The sequence below is a fragment of the Spinacia oleracea genome, chromosome 2 (assembly GCF_020520425.1).
Source record: "Spinacia oleracea cultivar Varoflay chromosome 2, BTI_SOV_V1, whole genome shotgun sequence".
Lineage (NCBI taxonomy): Eukaryota > Viridiplantae > Streptophyta > Magnoliopsida > Caryophyllales > Amaranthaceae > Spinacia > Spinacia oleracea.
This window is the reverse complement of record NC_079488.1, coordinates 48,267,713-48,277,722: the sequence shown is the minus strand read 5'-3', so window position 1 is coordinate 48,277,722 and position 10,010 is coordinate 48,267,713. Positions and strand designations below refer to the sequence as shown.

At 36.6% G+C, this 10,010-nt stretch overlaps 1 long non-coding RNA gene across 1 annotated transcript; it reads right to left on the bottom strand.

The window, feature by feature from the left end:
• Positions 1-5,287: 5,287 nt before the first annotated feature.
• On the bottom strand, positions 5,288-8,683 carry LOC130467847 (uncharacterized). Its single transcript, XR_008927808.1, has 2 exons — positions 8,262-8,683; positions 5,288-5,621 (listed from the first exon to the last, which is right to left on the bottom strand). It is a non-coding gene; the product is annotated as an uncharacterized lncRNA (long non-coding RNA).
• Between the last annotated feature and the right edge of the window lie 1,327 nt (positions 8,684-10,010).

Sequence of the window (10,010 nt, the reverse complement as noted above, 5' to 3'; positions counted from 1 at the left end):
GAAGCCCTGTATAGACGAAAATACAGAAGTCCACTATGTTGGAGTGACATTAGTGAAACCGTTGTACTAGGTCCCCAATTGATAGAGGACACTATGAATCAGTTTAGGACTATTCAATCCAAAATCTAAGCCGCGCAAGATCGCCAAAAGAGCTACGCAGATTTAAAGCGTAGGGATGAAGAGTTCCAAGTAGGTGAAAAAGTGTTGCTAAAGGTTTCACCAATGAAAGGTGTGATGAGATTTGGGAAGAAGGGAAAGCTTAGCCCAAAGTATATAGGCCCATATGAGATCCTAGAGCGGATAGGGAAGGTAGCGTATAGACTAGCCTTGCCCATGGACTTGCATAGAGTGCATAATGTATTTCATATATCCCAGTTGAGGAAGTACGTCCCGGATAAGTCTCATGTACTACAACCGGAGACCATAGAGTTAGACCAAAGTTTGACCTTTGAGGAAAGACCTGTCAAGATACTTGATAGCAAAATGCGTTGCACTCGAACTAAGGATGTTAAGATCGTAAAAGTGTTGTGGTCTAACCAAGAGTCTGAGGAAGCTAGCTGGAAAGCGGAGGAGGAAATGAGAAAGAACTATCCCGAGCTTTTTCCCGAGGTTAGTTGAGTTACGGGGCCGTAACTCGTTTTCTTTAAGGGGGGTAGAGTGCGGTAGAATTTCGCGCTTTTTACCTTATTTACCCAATTTATCCTTTAGGATATTCTTGAATCGTTGTTTCCAGTGATGTTTCACTGTTTATTGTCATGTTGAATTACTTAAAGAGTACAGCAACTAAAACTTTTTGCAAAGAAAACGCACTAAAGTCTCAAAATAGTCTCAAATTTAGTTTTAAAGTTGTGATTTCCGTGCCCAAATTCCGGGACAAAACTTCTTTTAAGGAGGGTAGACTGTAATACCTCGTATTTTCCTAAATATATTTTATTATATTTATAAAACATTTCGTGTATTTTTATAAATTATTTTCATTTAATGAGAATTAAATGCGCTTTTATTTTAATTAATTTAAATATTAATTATTTCAAAAACCGGATTTTATTAAATAAATTCAAGGAATTTATTTAATCGGGAATTGTTGGGCCGTATTTCAAAAACGAATTTAATAAACTTAAAGCCCGGCCGTTTTGTTTTAATTAAACCCAACAAAGCTTGCAAGGAATTTAATGAATTGAGCCCGGTAATAAGCCCAACTCAAACTACCGTAACCTAGCCCACATGGGAGAGAAAAACTATAAATAGACCCTCTCATTAAACCCTCACAAAAATTTCAGCACACTCTCTCTCTCCTCTCTTCCTCTCTCTTGCGGCACACCCCGCGCCCCTCTCTTCCTCTCTTCGTCCGACTTTCTTGCAGCCCAAGGCACGAGTTGTGTCGTGCGTGTGTGTGCCCAGCCCCCGTGTGCCAAGCCTTGTTGCCCCTCTCTTCGTGCCTCGCCCCGCAGCGCAGCACCATTGCTGCTGTTGTGTCGCGTGTGCTGTGTCCCGCAGCCCCGCAGTCCCGCTGTCCCGCGCGCGCTGAGCCTCGTGCTCTTGTGTCGAGTGCCCCGCTGTGCGCTGTGCCTGCTGTGCGCTGTGCCCCTTGCTCGCCTGTCCCTTCGCGCGCGCGCGCCCTTGTGGTGTGTTGCGCTGCTGCTGTTGCTTTGTTGTTGTCGTGTGTGTTGGTCGGCACACACACACACGATTAATTAATCGTTGTGTGTGTGTGTGTTAATCAATGGTTTAATAAAATTATGTTTTCAAAAAAATTAATTTTCAGTTTTTTAAATTGATTTAATTATTGTGATTAAGTTTAATTATTGGATTGTTTAGATTAATTAAAACGGTTATGAACACCGTATTGGGTTAGTAGTATGTTTTAATTAAAGAAATTGGTTTTGATGATTTAGTTTATAATTTTCAGATTTAATAAGTTTATAAAGTGTTGATTTTTGAAGTCAAAACATGTTTTCGGATTAAACCATTGTTAGGGTTTTGGTTTCAAATTGACTGAGCGATTGATTCACATAATTTAAAAATCGCTCACATAATTTAATTAAAATTTAAATTATGGGAATCAACTTACATTTTCAGAATGTTTTTAAGATTTAAAAAGTTGGTTTTTAAGGGTTTTAAAGCTAAAATGTCAATGTTTTTATGTTAGGACTTGAGTTGACTATTTGAGACTATTAAATTACCAATTAATGAATGATTTCTAATTAAACTAAGGGTTTTAGTTTCTTAAATAGTTGCTGGAAATTTAGTAAACATGGATAATAATTTAGTTATATTGTTTTGTTTATAGGAGTTGATTTCTAGTGAGTCGTGATTCACACAGTGGCCCCCGTACTTAGGTATTCCAGGTACGTACAAACTAGGGTGACCACCCATTATGAATTCATGTTTGATGATTGGGATTGATATGTTATTATGGATTCATGTTTAATGTTGAGAACGGGCATGTTGTTATTATTGTTGAATCTATGTGAACAAGCATGTTATGAATTTAATTATGCTTTATAGATTCTGTTGAACTATCATGTTATGGACTTTTATAATCGTTGAATTATGTCAAGCATGTTGTTTAAGTTGGTTTGCATGTATGAGTAGTGCGCATGCAAGTTGTTATTATTGTTATGCTATAGTACATAATGTCTAGCATAATTATTGAGCCAATCGAATGTTGCCAGTGAGCAACATATATTCTACCAAGGGGTAGAATATGTTGAAGAGTCTATGGGAATTGAATTAAGGACAATTCGTGCTAAGGGCACACCCCGCTTGTTAATAGGCAATGTCGGGTTATCTCAAACAGTGTTTTTGAGAAGGAACAATGGGAGTAGTTTCACTTGAGTCTATGTTTGATCACAAGTCTTAAAGAAGTAAAATATTGAAGAGTCATTGTTGAATTGTTTAATTGTTTGTATGTTGTGTCTTGAGTCCCCTTGAACATAACATATTAATTAACGTAAAGTGTAACCCAAAAGAGCTTCAAAACTCTTGGAACGTATATACCTTGAGTATGAACAATGGGGGGAGACTTGCCGGAAAACTTGTACTCCTCGAATGATACAAGACGTTGTTTCATTATTTCTTTTTAGGCCGTTGTGCATTGGAATTCCGTCGGTAGGATCCGACTGTCGGTAGAAGTCCGACTTATTATTATGTGGTGCATGGTGGGCTCCCATCACCCCTTTCTTTCCTTTTGAGGATACTTTACTTTACCCGTTCGAAGCTACTTTTTATTAAACTGTGAGTCAAGAGTCGTGTCATGTGTCGAGTCTTGTCTCCATGTTTATCTGTTTATTATATGGCTTTTGCATGTTGATTATTTAATATTGTCGAGTGAAGCATGTTAGGATAGAATGTTATTCTAGCTTGTTCGTACTCAGCTTTCGCTGACTTCGTGTTTCATGTCTTCCGGTCATTGCCTTTGCCTTAATGACCCTATGATGATCCATCAATTGCATTTGCGTTGTTAGGGAGTAGATTTTCAATAAAGCAGGTTTGTAGAGATAACTTGCGGGAGAAGTTATCATGGGATTCGAGTTGAGAGTTTTATTCTTTCGTAATTCTGGTAAATAGGCTTAGCCGTTATCACGGTGGCGGTAATATCTTGGTAATTCCTGTGTTTTAAGTTGGAAAATGTTTTATAAAAAGCAAGGAATTATTAGGGTGTTACACAGAAGCTCAAAGGGTTTTCATATAGAGCCACTTGGCATTCTTGATATGGGTTATTACCATGTCTTTTGGCTTCACATATTTTATAATTGGCATTGCCCTTGTTTCTGCACTACATATCTCACTACATCTGCACTACATCTCTCACTACATCTCTTAAAGACACACTTGCATGGAAGCAAGTCTTCTCCTGTAATAGGGAAATCACCAGAGCAACCACTGACAACATAGTTTTTTATTCAGGCAGCTAAAAAGTTGACACCCTATATGGTGTGATTATGTACATCTTACATGGATAGTTAAGGTACAGGCTTTACAATCCTGGGATTTTGGAGCTTATGAAGTCTATAGTGGAACTCATTGGCCATTTATATGATCCACACAAAGGTACTGTTGTAATGTTTTGTTGGAGCAGGTTTTAAAATCTGAGGAGATCAATCTGAATGTTTTTCGTTTTTGTTCCCATGCATTATGCTTGTTGGTCTTGGAGGGATCCTTTGTATTATTTTCCTGTAATTTTATGCTAACAATCGAGTCTCTGGAAGCTAATAATAAGCTTATTCCGTTCGCTATCAGAAGATGTTTTGTCTGTTTGTGCTAGCAATTATTGTTTGTAATTCATAGTTAGTCTTTGTTTCTATATTTTATTAGGTGTGAAACATTTTTCGGGTAGAAATTCTGATTACAGCATGGGCTTCCACCAAAAAGGTCAATCTCCCGATAACGGCGAGGCTTTGATGCAAACTCAAAATTTCCATGTAATATTTATGAATTACTAAACGGCTTTCGTGTTTTTTGTAATAATTTATGTTCTTGCACTCATAAGGTATAATATCCAGATGGGAAGATCTTCTGGTTCTATCTAGGTGGTATTCTCATTGTTTCATCTTCTACCTTATTATGAATGAGGCTCATATTCAGGTGGAAGACAAGTTTAGAGTTGTACACAACTATTTAGCCTATACATCTAATGTTACTTTGAGGTGAATTTTGTATTTAATTTCCTTGAAACTGAGGTTGTTGTAATCATGAAAATCATATTCCATTCATCTTAGGAATACCATCCCTAGAGTTTCTTCCCTAATCTCTTAAATATGGATTCCTAAAACAAGAGGAGACCTTCCCAGTCATTATTGCCCCAGACTTAGGTAGTTGACTAAACTGATGGAGATACAGAGAAAGTACAAGAAAGCCATAAATGGACTCATAATGACATAAAAGGAATTAGTTCTTCTATTGTGCATCATAGGATTTACCTTGAAGAAAATTATTATCCCCATAGACAACCCCAATGAAGTATAAATCCTACTTTACGAGAATTAGTAATGAAAGAAGTGCTGAAATGGTTAGGTCATGGGATTATTTATCCAATTTCTGAAAGTGAGTGAGTTAGTCTTGTTCAAGGTGTTCCGAAAAAGACAAGTATCATTGTAGTGGCTAGTGTTTCAAATAAACTTTCCAATGTATGAAAATCTAATGAAACTAAATTCTAGTGTTCGGAGGTCAGTTCTTTCAGATTCACAATAAAATGCCCTATACCAACTTTACACCATTCTATATGTGGTAGCTTATTGCTCCTACCCAGCAGTTGTTTTATTAGCTACCTCAAACAACTAATTAATTAATTATTAGACAAAATCTATCAGTAAACTACTTTAGAAACAGATAATTTTATGTATCCCAAACAAATCCTCAAAACAAAGCAGCAGGTAAAAAGTAAAAATAGGTCAGTATTAGAGAAAAGTTCCAACCAATTTTTTGGCATTTCTCAGGTATATGTATCAGCTACTTTGATCCAACATAAGGCAATTCCTCAAACCTTAAGATAATTTGTTGTATAATAGATCAACAGTAGTGTTATTCAGCTGGAATGTTATCATGCCAAATGAACAGTAGTACCACCAAAAAATTAACAAAGTTGATACCTATGGTACAGTTTGACGTTGCACGGGACCCTGCACCAATGCACAAAGATTTCAGCCTACAACTTTTATTCTGCAAAAAGAATTTTCTTTAATAATAAGACACATTGTTCAGGCAGTAAGCTTAAATTATAACAAGCTTATACATGAAATACTGTTTTGCAGCTGTTCAAAAGATTGTATATTAACTTTTTGGTAAAACTATTAAACTCCAGGCTCTTGGTTGACTGTTATAATTTTTTAATCATCAGAACACAGAGTAAAGGTAAAGGGAACGGGAAAGGAATGTCGAATTTTACAATATATTTACACATCAAACAAGTCTTGCCAATAAAGAACCCAAAGGAAAAAAAAAGATGTTCAAGTACCTCGCTCCTAGATAGTCCACGTCGTGTGTTAGTAAGTCCATCTCCGGCAGTTAGGAATAACTAAAACTTAATCAGAATGAAATAATTTACCCACTTTGAATCAAAAACTCATAGCAGTTTCTGCCAATACTGCCATCAAATTATAGATGAACATTTAATACAAACAAAGAAGCATTTTGCTATGAGATTTCATCGCTTTCTGTGACTAATTATATTTAAGACAACTAGCTTAAATCGTGGGCCGTGGGCCGTGGGCCTTGGGCCGTGGGCCGTGGGCCGTGGGCCTTGGGCCTTGGGCCTTGGGCCTTGGTACTTGGTACTTGGTACTTGGTACTTGGTACTTGGTACTTGGTACTTGGGAATGCGGTTCGCGGGCGTGGGGTGGGTTTTGTGGGTCAACCCTATTCTTTTTGGTAACTGGACCGTTTTGCTTAAGTCATTGTTACGGGAATCTGTATTGATTACGTAACCGTTGGATTAATTACCATTAATTACGTCCGTTACTACATTCAATGTCTCTGACCGTTTTTGGCTGTTGCAACATTCATTCCCTCAGCCGTTTTTGTCTGTTGCAATGCTTTCCTTCTAATTATTTAAATCAGAGTTTCAGTTCCCTTCTCACAGAAAATCATACACACAAAATACGAAAACACATTCTTACTCTCACACAAAATTGCTCTCGGTTTTGGGCATACGTTCTGACTCCATCCGGCTTTGTGAGTGCACACAACGTCGGAGTTGCGCTAATCCTGGAGGGCGACCGCATTCTGTTCTACTGCACCGGGAGGTAGCGCGGAATCGTCTTTTAGGACAGTGGGTGTCCACGACGCAACAATTGTTCTTCGTTCAGTTCATCGAATCAGATAAGTTTGTTCTAATTTTCGCTTTAATCGCAATAGTTTCTACTCCCTCCGTTTCTTTTTGTTGTATCCGTTTCCATTTTAAGCGTTTCATATTGTTGTATCCATTTAGAATCTATTCTATTTTTGGACATACATTTTATCCTAAAATACCCATACATTTCTATCTAATGACCAAAATACCTAAAGATTCTACCCATATTCCCACCTAATTTTCCCCACCCATAATATTTAATTCTTTTCCCTTCCCCATATACTCACTCTCTCACCTCCTTTATCACCCATCATTATCACTCCTCTCTCTTACCTTATTTCTTTATTATTTTCTCACTCCTTTATTTATTATAATCTCTTACACCCAATCATTACACTTATACCCATACAAACCAAGATTCCAATTTTCTTAAAAACCACACCAGATTCCAAATGGATACATCAAAAAGAAATGGAGGGAGTACCAGTTATATAGTACTCCAGTAGTAAATACTTAATAGTTTGCTAGAACCTTTTGGTTTGTGACCAAAAGGTTCTTGTTTTATTTCATTATTTGGGTTCAATACAACAAAATTTAGGGTAGTATCCTTAGCTTTTCTAGCAGGTGTGAGTTACTGAGTTACTCTACTAGGTGTTAGCGGTTTCATGTTAGTTGTTTAGTGTAAGTATTTTGCACAAACACAATATAAGAGCTAGCAGAGGATCACACCCTTAGACCTTAGCTAATGCAATGCAGAAAAAATATTCTCAAGTAACTCTTTAAGTTAGTTGACGCTTTCTAGCTACGCTTGGTGATTTCATTATAGCATTCAGAGACTGTTGCTCAATCATTAGCCAATTCAATCTGATTCAGTTGATGATTATAATACGCTTGTAGGATAAATAGTGAATGATCAAAACAATGACATTGAATCCAATTTGCTGCAGAAATCTACTTCGTATAAGATAACAAACATTTCAGACTTCCTAGTATGAAATTATGACAGTGCTATGGAGAGCTTATGATAATCTAATGACTACACAGTAACAAGCTTCAAAAAGAATTTTGTAGAAAAAAGATGGTCTTTTGTAATTAATAGTTCATCCTTAAGAAACTTAACTACTTCTATTATGTACTAGGTGTTAGCGGTTTTATGGAACCCACCACAGTCATTCTACGTTCATTGTCTATCTCCTCCTTAATACCCATTTTAGATCTAGGCTGCTATCCCCCATGTATTTCTCAGCTGAAACAATTCAATTTTATTATATTAACTTTTTAATTTTCTGGCTAATCTGAAAACTAAACCAATTCTACTCAATTCAATAATCGCCCCTCAATGCAACAAGACCAGATGTGTCTTCGCCATTGAAACAAACATTTGGTGGGAATAGTTGAAACACGAAACCCCACTCAATTCTGACTAATTAGTTCATAAATTGTAGAAAATTAAATCGGTAGAGCAACTAACCTTTCATTTCCGATGAATTTTGACTGAATCTTTCAGTTCCGATGAACTTTGAATGAAGAAGAGATCGATGTGAATGCAACATCTTGCAAGACAACAATTAAGGTGGGTAGTATATTTTGGTTGTTTTTTTCTTCTGATTTACTCTTCTAGATTGAGTAGTGCGCAGTGGAGATGGAGAAGTGGAGAGAAGTGGAGAGAAGTTGAGAGTAATGGAGGTGGTTCTTCGATTGTTTTATTTTTCTTATTTTTATTTTTTGGGGGAAGGAGTGGTCAAACCGTACAGGTCGTCAGGTCGTGGGTGTTGGTATATTACGCCTTGGATTTTGGCATCAAATGAATCGACCCTTCCTATGTTCGACTTAAGTTGGCCTTGCGGAGCTGGCTCCCATAATATCCAAGGATCATTTTGCATCGTTTATAAATAGGCCTGAAGTGTTTTCTTTTTGGTGGAAATCTTAAATATTTTGGCGGATTTATTTCATGTTTAATTGCGTCGATCTCTATTAGGACTGATGCAATATACTTGGCAGAATTTAAAAATCTATCAAATGCTTCAGTCCCCAAAGTAGTATCGAAACAAATGTAACTTAATGCTTCAAGCATATTTAGGTTCGATGCATTTAAGGTGAAGCAACATACCTTTTTTGTACTAGTGTATGTTGGAATTTGATATTCAATGTCGTTGGATGAATGCGTTGAGCATAGAATTTTATTATGAGAATTATAACATGTTAGCATGGATGATTGATGCAAGCTAGCATGTCGATTGAGAACTTTATATTATTTTATATATTGGTTTAGATCGATGGATCATTGTTCCCTTTTAGCATTTCACTACTTTATGAGGGCCGAGGACCTTGTTTAGTAAGTTGATACTTTACACCTATATAAAGTTGGTTAACCATTGTTAAAGGAAAGGTTGAATTAATTGGAATGAGTTCTTGATTGATAATTTTTTTATCGCTTACTTAATTCCAAGATAAAAACCATTGTGAATACTTGTTGATTACGTGATTTATGTGAATGATGAGTCATAACAAAGTATTAATTGGTAAATCATGTAAAGTGAAACTGAATAGCAATAGCTTTAGACTGTGAACGTCTGAAGTGACAAACAAACAGGAGTTGGGGTCATGCTGGTAGCCCATGGCCTAATCTGGGACCGGATTGATCACCGTGTTCTATTTTATTCAAAAGTTCCTCGATATAGCAGCTCACTAAGGTTACAGAGTCGCGCCCGTACCTCGTCTTCCTTAGTGAAGACTTCTGGTTGGACAACTCGGTTCATTGACTATTTTAATTGAAATAATATTAATGTTATAAAAGTCTAGTCTAGTCAAGTGTGGTCTTCAAGTTAACATGTTTTGGTTGTCCTTACTTATGCTTTATTAGTATCATGCTAGGAATATTTATTCATTGATATAGTATGTAGTACTCAGCTTTGCTGATTACGTGCTTTGTTTGTGTGTGTTGATCATGGCTATGCCTTATTGATCATGTGATGACCCATTTTGGTGAGAATTCTCTAAGGATCAATAAGCATCGTCTATCTACAGGTGTGAAGATGATGCATCATTGGGTTCGGGATTGGAGAGCTTGTAGTTTAGTTTTGATTTCCTAAGTTGACTTTGGTTTGTTTAATTGGACTTTAAAACATGTTGAATTAGTTACATTGATTTTAATTTTGTTGGTTGGTATTGGAGTTAATTCCGTAGTTGACTATTTATAAATTCAAAGTTAGTTTTATGT